This window comes from Dasypus novemcinctus, chromosome 6 (genome assembly GCF_030445035.2).
Source record: "Dasypus novemcinctus isolate mDasNov1 chromosome 6, mDasNov1.1.hap2, whole genome shotgun sequence".
Lineage (NCBI taxonomy): Eukaryota > Metazoa > Chordata > Mammalia > Cingulata > Dasypodidae > Dasypus > Dasypus novemcinctus.
Window position 1 is genome coordinate 22682565 of NC_080678.1, and position 12842 is coordinate 22695406.

The following is a 12842-nucleotide window of genomic DNA, read 5'->3' on the forward strand; positions in this document are numbered from 1 at the left end:
AACTTTCTCAGATCCTCAACAATGAAGGCTGTAAAGGAGTTCCAAGAATGAAAAGTTTCAGAACCACTGACCTAGGAGTTTCATTCAATTAAGACCAATTTGTAAATTTACTTACGAGCTTGGGATCCCTGTACCATGGGGCTAGTGAAAATATTAATTGCACACCCATGTGTGTAACTCTGTCTTGGGTTTTCAATGCTCCCAGGAGACTTTTATTCTACATGGAGACCTGGTTCCATTTTGATTTCTCAGGAATGTATTTCTAGTCATTCTTACAAAAAGAGAGTATTGTTCAGGTTTAATACAGGGTCTTAGTTTCAGCTTTGCACCTCAGGTGCAGAACTATAATCCTCTAAGTCACCACTGCATCAGTTCAGAAGCACCCCACTCTGATTTTTGAAATTGAAAAAAAAAATTTACTAGATTAAAAATACAATCAAAATTGAAATTACTAATAATTTAGAGACTATTTTACATTAAAAACACAAATATAGACTGTATTAGTCAGCCTAAGTGGTGCTGATGCAAAGTACCAATACTCTGCTAGCTTTTATAAAGGGTAATTTATTTGGGGTAGTAGCTTGTGGTTATCAGGCCCTAAAGAGTCCAATTCAGGTACCATAAGACATACTTTCTCACCCAAAGTCTGTGGCCACATGCTGGAGCAAAGTGGCAGGCAATGTCTGTGAGGGTTTAGCCTTCCTCCTTCCTCTTAAAGTTCTGTGGTCCCAGCTTCTCCTGATTTCAGCTGTAGGCCAGCCTAAGGCTTGTCTTTCTCCCCAGGGCTCATTTATTTCTGACCTCAGCTGCTCTGTTCTCACCACAAGGTCACCTGTAGACTATCAGGCTCATCTTTCTTCCCAGGGCTTTGTCTATGGAGCACTCTCTCTTCCTGAGTATCTTGCTTCTGTGTTCTTCTCCATCTGTTTACTTCCCTGTCTTTGATTGAGCATCCATTTATATATCCCACAGCTGTAGGCTAGCTGTAGGTGGGGACTCAAACCAGGTTGCCCTAATGATGTGGTCAAATAAAAGCCCTAATCTTGATTGAATAAAGTAAAAGTGAAACCTCTGAGTGTAATACAATCTAATATATCCAGAGGAATAGACCAGTTTACAAACACAATCCAATATATATTTTTAGAATTCATAAACAATACCAAATTGCCACACAGACTAAATAGTGATTATACTGAAATTTAGCACTGTCAGTACATGAGTCTGTGAGGAATCAAATTAGTCTAAATTTTATGTAATTCTTCCCCTAGGAGGGATAAAACAGTATTTGCTATATAAAGAAAATTTAATTTTAATTAAACACTAAATTTATATTCAAATTTAGAAAATTAAAAATAGATAAATACATATCTTAAATATTATTTTAGAGTTTTCACACAAATTTTCAGTAAGAAAAATAAAATTTGAGGGTGGGGGAGAGTATGTATGCAAAATGGCAAAGAACAATGTTTTTAAAGATTGCACCCTCCATGAGAAAAATGAATGAGCTGGAAGAAAGGAATTGCCATTGACTAGGTGGAAACCCTGGAACCAGAATGGGCATTTAGAATAACTGTAGGAATGCAGATAAAGGGAGAGGTTGCCAAGAATTTAGCTTTCATAAGTGAAGGTGAGAACCAGTGATGAGCCCTGTACTAGTCAGCCAAAGGGGTACTGATGCAAAATATCAGATATCTGTTGCCTTTTATAAAGGGTATTATTTGGGGTAGAAGCTTACAGTTACCAGTCCATGAAGAGTAATTACTTCTCTCACCAAAGTCTGTTGCCACATGTTGGAGCAAGATGGTTGCCAACATCTGCAAGGGTTAAGCCTTCCTCTTCCTCTTAAGGCTCCATGGTCCCAGCTCCTTCCAATATCAGTTCTAGGCTTGGATAAGTCCTTGTCTTTCTCCTGGGGCTCGCTCCTCTCCTGGCTCAGCTGCTCAGTTCTCTCCAGAAGGTCAGCTGTAGATATCAGGCTCTTTATCTTCCCAGGGCCTCTGTCTATGGAGCCATGTCTATTCCTCTGAGTTCTTCTCCTGTGGGTTTACTTCCTGGGGCTCCAGCATCAAAAGACTTCAACTCTCTCCTCTGCTGTGTGTTTTCTCTGTGAGTCCCCACCCTCTTGTTTACTGATGTGGCCCAATCAAAATCTTAATCATAATTTAATCAAGTAAAAGTGAAACCTCTGAATCCAATACAATCTAATATTCCCAGAGGAACAGACCAGTTCACAAACATAACTCAATATCTATTTTTGGAATTCATAAACAATATCAAACTGCCACAAGCCCCTATTCTTCAGCTCCAGGGAAGTAGCCTTGGAAACAGCAGTGGTTATGGAAAGTCAGCCTGGATTCTGGGAGTGGCCAGCTAGGGTCAGGATTGTAAATCAAGGCCAATCTGGGGCATCCCTGAGGACCAGCATCCTTCTGGGCAGCAGTGGCTCCCTGCCTTCCACCAGCATCCACCAGTATACAAAAAGCCTGCATACCATCTTTGATAGGCTGCTCTTTGTCTTACATGTAGGGCTGTTTCTTAGTCTGGCAGAGCCCTAAGGTCCTAGCAGAGATTCTTGTCTTGGTTTAAGCACTTGCAATAGCAGCAGCTTCAGGCCTCACACAAGCATCTACCAGGATATAAACCCAGGGTACTCTTTTGGATTAGCACTCTCACTCTCTCTCGCTCTCATCTAGTGGATCCCTGAGAGACCAGTGTACATGATGGCCTTGGTTTCAGCCTTGGAATCAGTAGCTTCCAGCTTCCCACTGGCATCTACCTAGGGGCTTGGAGAGGCAATGCATCTTTTTTTAAAGGGCATTTGGTCTGTTTGTTAGTATTTATTTCTCTCTTTTTCTTTTTTATTCCTTGTTCTTGGACTGGCAGACTGAAGAGTGAAGGAAAAAGATTTCCAGAGTTACCACAACATAAGATTCATAATGTTCTGTTTGCAAGAAAAAATTATAAAACATACAAGGAGATAGAAAAGTCTGGCCCAGTCACAGGAAAAAAAGTATTTGAAGGAAATTTTCCAGAGAAAGCTCCATCTCTGGGATACTGATCAAAGATCTTATATCAACTCCCTTTAATAAGATTAATGAACTAAAAGGACACACGGGCAAAGTACTAAAGGAAATCAGAAACACAGTATGTGAGCAAAATGAGAATTTTAATAATGAGATAGAAATTATAAAGAGGAAGGAAGTAGACTTGGCCCACTGGCTAGGGCATCTGTCTACCACATGGCAGGTCCGCGGTTCAACCCCCTGGGCCTCCCTGACCCGTGTGGAGCTGGCCCACGTGCAGTGCTAATGCGTGCAAGGAATGCGCTGCCACACAGGGGTGTCCCCCGCATAGGGGAGCCCCACGCAGAAGGAGTGCACCCCATAAGGAGAGCCACCCAATGCAAAAAAAGTGCAGCCTGCCCAGGTGTGGCGCCGCACACACAGAGAGCTGATGCAGCAAGATGATGCAACAAAAAAAGAAACACAGATTCCCGTGCTGCTGACAAAAGCAGAAGCGGACAAAAAGAAGAACACACAGCAAATGGACACAGAGAACAGACAACTGGGGCAGGGGCGGGGGCAAGGGGAGAGAAATTAAAAAAAAAAAAATTATAAAGATGATTCAAATGGAGATTCTGGAGCTAAAAAGTATAATAACTAAATGAAATTTCCAATAGAGGTGTTCAACATTAGAGAAGGCAGAAGAGAGGATCAGTGAACTTGAAGATAAGACAACTGAATATGTCCAGTCCAAGAAGCTGTGGGATACCAGCAAGCATACCTATATATGCATCATGTGAGTCTCCAAAAAGAAAAAAGAGATAAAGAGACAGAAAAAATATTTGAAGAAATACTGACTGAAAACTTCCCAAATCTGTGGAAAGACATGAATATACAAACCCAAGAAGATCAATGACTGCCAAACAGGATGAATGCAAGAAAAACTACATTGAGATACAGTATAATCAATCCGTCAAATGGCCAGGGACTAAGACAGAATCTTGAAAAGAGCAAGGAAGAAGTGACACATTGCATACAAAGGATACTTACTAAGAATAATATCCAGTTTCTCATTAGAAAACCCAAAGGTCAGAAAGCAATGGGGCAACATATTTAAAGCACTGAAAGCAAAAAAAAAAAAAAAAAAAAAAATCATTATCCAAGAATAATATATCCAGCAAAATTCTCTTTCACAAATAAGGTAGAAATTAAAATATTTCTGGCTAAAGGAAAGCTGAGGATTTTCATTACCACTAGGCCTGTCTTATAAGAAAGGCTAAGAGAGGAGTCATGTTAAAAGGAAAGGCCATTAGACAGTAATTCAAAGTTGTATGAAGAAATAAAGTTCCAATATAGGTAACTATATAGGTAAATATAGGTATTACTGCATATTTCATTTGTAATGCTGACTTTCTCTTCTTAAATGGTGTGGCAGTTTGAGATTATTTTATGAATCTGAAAAAGAAAAAGATAATGTTTGTAAACTAATCTACTCCTCTGGGTGTGATATCCTTTGATTGCATTAAATTCCGGGAAGGGGTTTTTGATTAGATTACTTGATAAGATTACTTTAGGGCTTTTGATTTGACTATATCAGTGAGGCCTGACTCAGGTTGAGTCCCACCCCTTGTTGGAGCTGATATAAATGGACTCACATGGACAGAAGAAAAGAGGAGCCAGCATATTTTTCATTCTGCAACAGTGAGAGAAAGGACTGCTTAAGATCAAAGCCCCAAGAGGCTGGGCCAATGAAGCAGGTCAAGAGGAGACCAGCCTTGATACTTGATAGCTTACCGCAGAACTGAGGGAAAAGCGGAGCAGCTGAGCCTGACAGAACGAGTCCAGGGGGGGAAAGCAGGGACCTGGCAGAGATTGCCCACCACCTTGCTTCAACACATGACAGCAGACTTTGGTGAGAAAGCACATCTTATGGTCCCTCAAGTTAGACTTTTCATGGCCTTGGAACTGTAAGGCTTTACCCCAAATAAATGCCCTTTATGAAAGCCAACACATTTCTGGTACTTTGCATTGGCAGCCCTTTGACAAACGAAAACAAATGGTTTAAAATTCAAATGCATAAAAAATAAACACAAAACCCTTGTTGCTGAGCACACAATATATAAAGACGTAATCTGTGGCAAAAGCAACATAAAAGGGAGGAATGGAAGGATATAGGAACAGAATATGTGTCGCCAAATGAAATTAAGTTGGTATCAATACAAAGTAATCTGTAATACATTTAGGTTGTTAAATGTAATCCCAATGATAAAGCATAAAGAAAATTTCTAAAAAGTCTACACATAATAAAATGCAAAGTGATTTAAAATGGATCATTATAAAAGATCACGTCAACAGAAAGGAAAGCAGTAATGGAGGAAGGGAGGGACAAAAAAAGGTATAAGACTTGCAAAATGGCAGAAGTCTTGCCTATAGTAATTACCTTAAATGTAAGTGAAGTAAACTTTTCCATCAAAAGACAGAAATTGGCATAATGGATAAAGAAGGATGACCAATATTAATTGTTTTTAAGAGACTTACATTAGTCCAAAGACACAAACAGGTTGAAAATGAAAGGATGGAAAAAATATTCCTTGCAAATCAAAAGAGAGTAGGGTTGGCTATAGTAGTATCACACAATATAGACTTTAAATCAAACACAGTTACAAGAGACAAAGAAGAACACTATATATTGATAAAAGGATCAATTCAACAAGAAGATATAACAATTATAAACACAAATATAGCTAACAAGGCCCCAAAATACATGAAGCAAATATTGACAGAAATGAAGAGAGAAATAGTTCTACCATAACAGTTGGAGACTGAATCACTTTCAATACTGGATAGAACATCTAGACAGAAGATCAATAAGGAAATAGAGGACCTGAACAACAGACATATATAGAACAGTTCATCCTACAATAGCAGAATACATATTCTGTTCAAATGCATATGGATTATTCTCCAGGATAAACTATATCTTGGGCCAAGTCTCAAATAATTGAAAAATAGTGAAATCACACAAAGTAACTACTCCAGCCATAATGGAGTGAAGCTAGAAATCAATAACAAAAAGAAAATTTGAAAATTTTACAAATATGTGGAAATGAAGTAGCACACTCTTACCCAATGGATTAAAAAAGAAATTATAAGGTAAATTTTAAAATACAAAGAAAATAAAGATTTAATAAGCCAAAACTTAAGACAATGCTCAGAGGGAAATTTATAGCTATAGCTATACCTAACACCTGTATTAAAAAATAAGAAATCTCAAATTAATAACCTAATTTTATATCTCAAACTAGCAAAACAGGAGCAAAGTAAATGCAAAGTTAGCAGATGGAAGGAAATAATTAAAATTCAAGATAAATGAAATAGAGAATAGAAAAACAATTGAGAAAAAAATTTTAAAGGTGGTTCTTTTTAAAAAATCAATAAAGTTGGCAAACCTTTAGTGAGATATGCAAAGAAAAAAGAAAAGAAGCAAATAAATAAAATACATTAACATGTTGAAATTTACTGTAATTTATTTCTTCACAGACGGTTAAGTTGGAACATACTAGGATGCTATTTATTTCATCTCCTGATATTTCAGGATAACTTTTAATCATAACTATAGCAGCCTAAACAAAATAAATTAAATGCTTAAATTGTTTTCTCTTTCTTTGGAATACAAATCTTGGAAGCGGACTTGGCCCAATGGATAGGGCATCCGCCTACTACATGGGAGGTCCGTGGTTCAAACCCTGGGCCTATGCGCAGTGCTGGTGCACACAAGGTGTGCCATGCCATGCAGGGGTGTCCCCCGCATAGGGTAGCCCCACGCGCAAGGAGTGCGCCCTGTAAGGAGAGCCACCGAGTGCGAAAGAAAGTGCAGCCTGCCCAAGAATGGCATTGCACACATGGAGAGCTGAGACAACAAGATAACGCACCAAAAAGAAACACAGATTCCCGGTGCTGCTGACAGGGATAGGAGCGGTCACAGAAAAACACACAGTGAATGGACACAGAGAGCAGACACCCGGGGGGGGAAAGGGGTGGCGGGGAGGGGCGGTGGCGGGGAGGGGACTGGAGAGAAATAAAAATAAAAAAATAAAGGAATACAAATCTTTTTCATTTTGTAATTGTTTTCAATGTGTAATTAGTTATCTCCTATACCTTAACTGGATACTTTGTTCCTTCGTGTATACTTCTTTTATACAAGCAATCCCAAAGATTCTACCTATATTAGGACATATTTTGACCATCTAGAGTTAAAACCACTTAACTCTGTTATACCTAATGACAACATAATTATGAGGTCGGAGATCATGAACTAAAGTCTCAGAGATAGTCTTCAATGAGAATGGCTCTAATAAAAGAGATCTGAGGTTTGCATTAGTGTTAAGAGGTTAATGAAGCTGAAGGAAAAATTTGACACTATACACCCCAGAGGCAGTTCACTAACCTAGCTCCAGCAGTTACCCTCAATGAATAGTCCTATAAGGTTATTTACATGAAAAGTGCAAAAGAATGTCAAGCAAGGTACTAAAGGCACTAGTAATTACTCGTGGCAGAGTATCCCAATTCAATCAATAAAAAACAATCTTAAAATTTCAGGAGTTTCACTGAATAAATGTTTGACTCTAACGGAAAGCACAGTATAAATTTGAGCTGAAGAGGGGAGGAGCTGGGGGAAAGGGATTGCTCCATGCAGTCTTCTGGCACTGGGGCTTTTGGCTCTGCAGTCTTTTAGGTCCTCATCTTCCTCTCCATTGAACTGTTGGATGGGGAAGCAAAGTGTATGGCACAAAAAACAGTTAGGGGCCAGGCCTGTAAGTGGTGAAAATTACTTCCACCCATCGATCACAACCCAGTTACTGACCTCTCACCAAATTGCAATAGAGGCTGAGAAATAGCCTGGTTATATTAAGAAAGTTTTCACAGTTGACAACTTAATAAAATTCAGTCTGATACAGTTCTAGGGAATGAGATGTTGGCTTAGAAAATACTCGAAAAGTAGGCATACCCCAAAAGAACTCATGTATTTACTTGACATAGGAAGTTATTGAGCTTAAGTTGAACTTCTTACCAGGAGACCACCTTCCTGGGGTAGGGGTTGGTCATTACCAAATGTGGTGTCATATCAGGCAACCTTAAACTGGACTAGGAACATGCTTTCTGAATGAATGTTTTGAGATTTTTGACTTTTGGTATTACCTTGCAACCTCTCATTGAATATATGTTTCAGGAATAGAGCAAACTTAAAAGTTCCTGAAGTGTCTCATGTCTTAGATATCAAGGCTGCTTTACAGGAACAGTTGCAAAAAATGACCTAACATTTTATAAAATACTACATAAAATCTTAATGATATTTAATTTTAGTATTTGAAGACCATATTCACCTGCTGATATACAATTGGGTTTATCAATCTATTTGCAAATTAGGTATGGTACAAAAGGGAAGGTCATACAGCAAACAATTCTCCTCTATATTCTTCATAGAACTTAATGCAGATTAATGCAGAAATAGTAGAGAGATTGTCTGCCCCATTCCTGTCTTTAAAAGACAAGATTAACTGGGAAAAACATAAAAGACTTAAGATACAATTATTTAACAATAATTTTTTATATATATGGGAGACACTGTTCTAGAAAATAAGACACGAGTTTGATCTTCCTAAAATGGAAGGGACATTGGCATCATTTTCTCCCTTCCACCTCCCAAAAGGATTAAATAAAACAAAATAGAGAAAAATGGATAATAATCTTAAATATTGCTGGTCTAAAGGTTAATCCGGGAGAAGAAAAAAGTTAAGAAGCTAAGACAAAGAAGAGACTCCTAAGGCAATGTTTCTCAAACTGTGTTAAAGACAATTGTTTCACAATCATTTGGCATGCTTGTTAATAAAGCAGATTTTTGGTCCCCGTTTCCAAGTTTTAATCACCATACCACCATAGATTCTCCACATACTCCAGGAGTGTCTTAAGCCTAATATAGGTAGCAATAAAGAAGTTGTGAGATCTGTTAAAGACGAAAGGTATAAGGAAGGGAAAAGGAAAATTGATTATGAATTAATCCAATCATTTTTAAAATACTGTTTAGTAGTATTGCCATATATATCAAGAATTGTATTTATAATTCCAAATGTCTTTGAGAAATTTTATCTTAAAGTTAACCGTGCATAAAAAGTAAAACATGATTCTTGATATGTCGTATTGATTGATCTACCAACATAGCATCTACCATCAATATATGTAAATTTCATCAGAAGTAGGTAAAATGCTCCAAGATATTATGTACAATAAATGAAAAGCTAAAAACTTTTTAGCTAGATAAAGGAAAACATTGATTAAGTCAGTGGTCCTCAATGGGGATTAATATGTGGGTAACATTTAGTTACCTCAGTAATTTTGGAGTTCTAATGGAAATTATTGAAAAGTGAGAAAAGAAGGCCAAGAATATTACACATCCTGAATGCACAGGGCAATCCTGCAAAACAAAAAAACTTTCAAAACCCACACAACATTTTTTCCTTAAATATTAGTGATAATAAAAGTGAAATGGAGATAACTTCAATATCTTATAATAATTTTGAATTAAAATATATCTAGTGTATTAATGTTAATATCTAGAGGCCATTAAAATTAGCCATTATAAAGATTATTGGAATTGCTCTTTGTGTGATGCTTATGAAAATAAAGCACGCCTAGCAATAGGTTCCTAACAATATATGAAGCACTTTTTTTTCTGCCAACATACACTCTGCCTTCCCCCAATTTACTTTTTCTTCTCATCTCTTATAACTAATATCATACAATATTTGTCCTTATGTGCCTTGCTTATTTGTCAGAGCAGAATGTTTCAAGTTTCTTCCTTGTTGTACTATGAATCACGATTTCATTCTTTCTTAATACTCCATTGTGTACCATATTTTGTTTATTCACTCATTTTCTGATGGGCATTTGGGTTGTTTCCACCTTTTGGCTAGTGAGAATGCTGCTGCTAAACACATTGGTGTACAAGTATCTGCTTAAAACCCTATTTTCACTTTCGTTGGATAGTCATCTAGAAGTGGAATTGCTGGATTATATGGTAATTCTACATTTAATCTTTTAAAAATAAACATTTAAATTTTTGTTTTTAAAATTTTAAAGTTTCAGATATAGAGAATGTTTGTGAAGATAGTACAGAATTCCCAGATATATCATACCGAGTTTCCCCATTGTTAACATACTACAACACTTGTTATTTTCCATTTTTTAAAAATAATAGCCATCCTTGTAGGGGTGGAACTAGTATTTCACTGTAGTTTTAATTTGCATTTTCCTAGTGTCTTAATTATGTTGGTTACCTTTTCATACCTGCACTGCTTTTGAATAACTTGATATATATTTATGTAGGTGAAAAACTTGATCATAATTATCAGCACCTAGAACCTAACTCCATTTTATATATAACCACAATATACTTTTGCATGTTTATAACATACACTGAATTTTCTAGGAGTGCAACTGCCATGTAAATTTAACAGAGATTGCATATAACTGTGTTCAGATTTTAACCAGTAGCTGCCCTGCTAATCAACACACATCTAAGACTATGCAATTGTGCCTAGAGACTGCCTTTAAGAAAGAATAAGAAACAAATTAATTAGTGACAACTTTATAAATAGCACTGAAATACATAAATAAATGTTTTTAAGTTATATTATTCCTATCACATAAATTTTAAAGTTTTCTGTAGCACTATGGTATAAAACCAATATAGTAAAAATTATGTATTAAAATTATTTATTTGCAAGGGGGGAAATGTGGCTCAAGTAGTTGAGCACCTGTCTCCCACATGAGAGGTCCTGGGTTCGCGGTTCCCAGTGCCTCCTGAAAAAACAAAAACAAACAAAAAATAGAAACAAATGAAACAACCAACTCAGGGAAGCTGATGTGGCTGAGTGGTTGAGAGCTAGGTTCCTACATAAGAGGTCCTGGGTTCAATTCCCAGTGCCGAGTACCTCAAAAAAAAAAATTTATTTGTGGATTGCTGGTTGTTTTTAACAGAGGATCCTGACATTGTTTCCAGAGAGCTACAACATAACTATATTGGCTCTTGTATAAAGTTATTCCTTCCACATCATGACTGACCCCATCGTGGTTTCAATACATTGTGGGTGAGCATAAGAAATTAAATGGGAATTTGAGAGAAGTTTTGTGGAAGCCTGCGACGACAAAAGTAATGTGTTCTCTTTAAAGTCTATATGAAAAGAGAGTGATTAATTCATCTTGAGAGATAAGGAGAGTTTAAGCAGAGACTATCTAAGCTGGAACTTGAAGGAGGATTTGGATTTTTCTGGGAAGAGAATGTAGTAAGCAGAAGGGGAAATACTATTTAAAGCAAAGAAGTAAAAATGAACATGGTTATAGCACTTCTAGTTTTTTACTCATGGAATTAGAGAGCTAGAAAGCAAAGTTGCCACCCTTACAATGAAAAGAAAAAGCAGGACGAACTAAAAATTCATGACTTTTCTTGATACTGTTGAAAAACAAAGCACAGAATAACTAAATGACCCACAAATTAAAGAGACATAGGAGTCTACAGGCAAAGATGAAACATGAACACTGGCTTACCTAGAGTAAAAGAAACCAGTAAGAAGAGATCAGATAGGATGTTTGGTGAAATGGTGGACACCAAGTTGCACTTTTGACAACTGTGAAGCCTACAGAAATTAGGTGCATGTGGAAAAAAATGGAGCACATTTAAGGAAGTGTCCCCTGTGGCATAGACTTGGGAGAGGGGAATAGCAGCCACAGTGAGAGGTGTACCATTAAGGGAGTCAGAATATTCATTTTAGGGAAGCGGAGTTGGCCCAGTGGTTAGGGCGTCTGTCTACCACATGGGAGGTCCGTGGTTCAAACCCCGGGCCTCCTTGACCCTTATGGAGCTGGCCCATATGCAGTGCTGATGCGCGCAAGGAGTGCCGTGCCATGCTGGGGTGTCCTCCGAGTAGGGGAGCCCCATGTACAAGGAGTGTGCCCGGTAAGGAGAGCCACCCAGCACAAAAGAATGTGCAGCATGCCCAGGAATGGCGCGGCACACACGGAGAGCTGACACAACAAGATGACGCAACAAAAAGAAACACAGATTCCTGTGCCACTGACAACAATAGAAACGGACAAAGAAGAACACGTAGCAAATAGACACAGAGAACAGACAACTGGGATGGGGAGATAAATAAATAAATCTTTGAAAAAAGAATATTCATTTTAAAGAGGCACCAAATATTTCACCTTGCCAAGATGCTGAAAGTTCTCAATCTGGCCCTGACCCAAGACAGCTTGAACTTAAAAATGGTAACTCGAAAAATGAATTTAATGGAAAAATGAACCATAATATAAATATGTACTGGGCGAAATGGTATTTTCTATGAAAATTGTTGACTTTTAAGAAAATATCATATAGACTTTAAAGAGAACACATTACTTTTGTCATCGCAGGCTTCCACAAAACTTCTCTCAAATTCCCATTTAATTTCTTATGCTCACCCACAATGTATTGAAACCACGATGGGGTCAGTCATGACGTGGAAGGAATAACTTTATACAAGAGCCAATATAGTTATGTTGTAGCTCTCTGGAAACAATGTCAGGATCCTCTGTTAAAAACAACCAGCAATCCACAAATAAATTTTTTTTTTTGAGGTACTCGGCACTGGGAATTGAACCCAGGACCTCTTATGTAGGAACCTAGCTCTCAACCACTCAGCCATATCAGCTTCCCTGAGTTGGTTGTTTCATTTGTTTCTATTTTTTGTTTGTTTTTGTTTTTTCAGGAGGCACTGGGAACCGCGAACCCAGGACCTCTCA

General features: G+C 37.6%; 1 protein-coding gene across 7 annotated transcripts in view; it reads right to left on the minus strand.

Annotated features, from left to right (window-relative positions):
* Window positions 1-12842, minus strand: part of ATRNL1 (attractin like 1) — an 899374-nt gene that overhangs the window by 576799 nt on the left and 309733 nt on the right. The window lies entirely within an intron of this gene.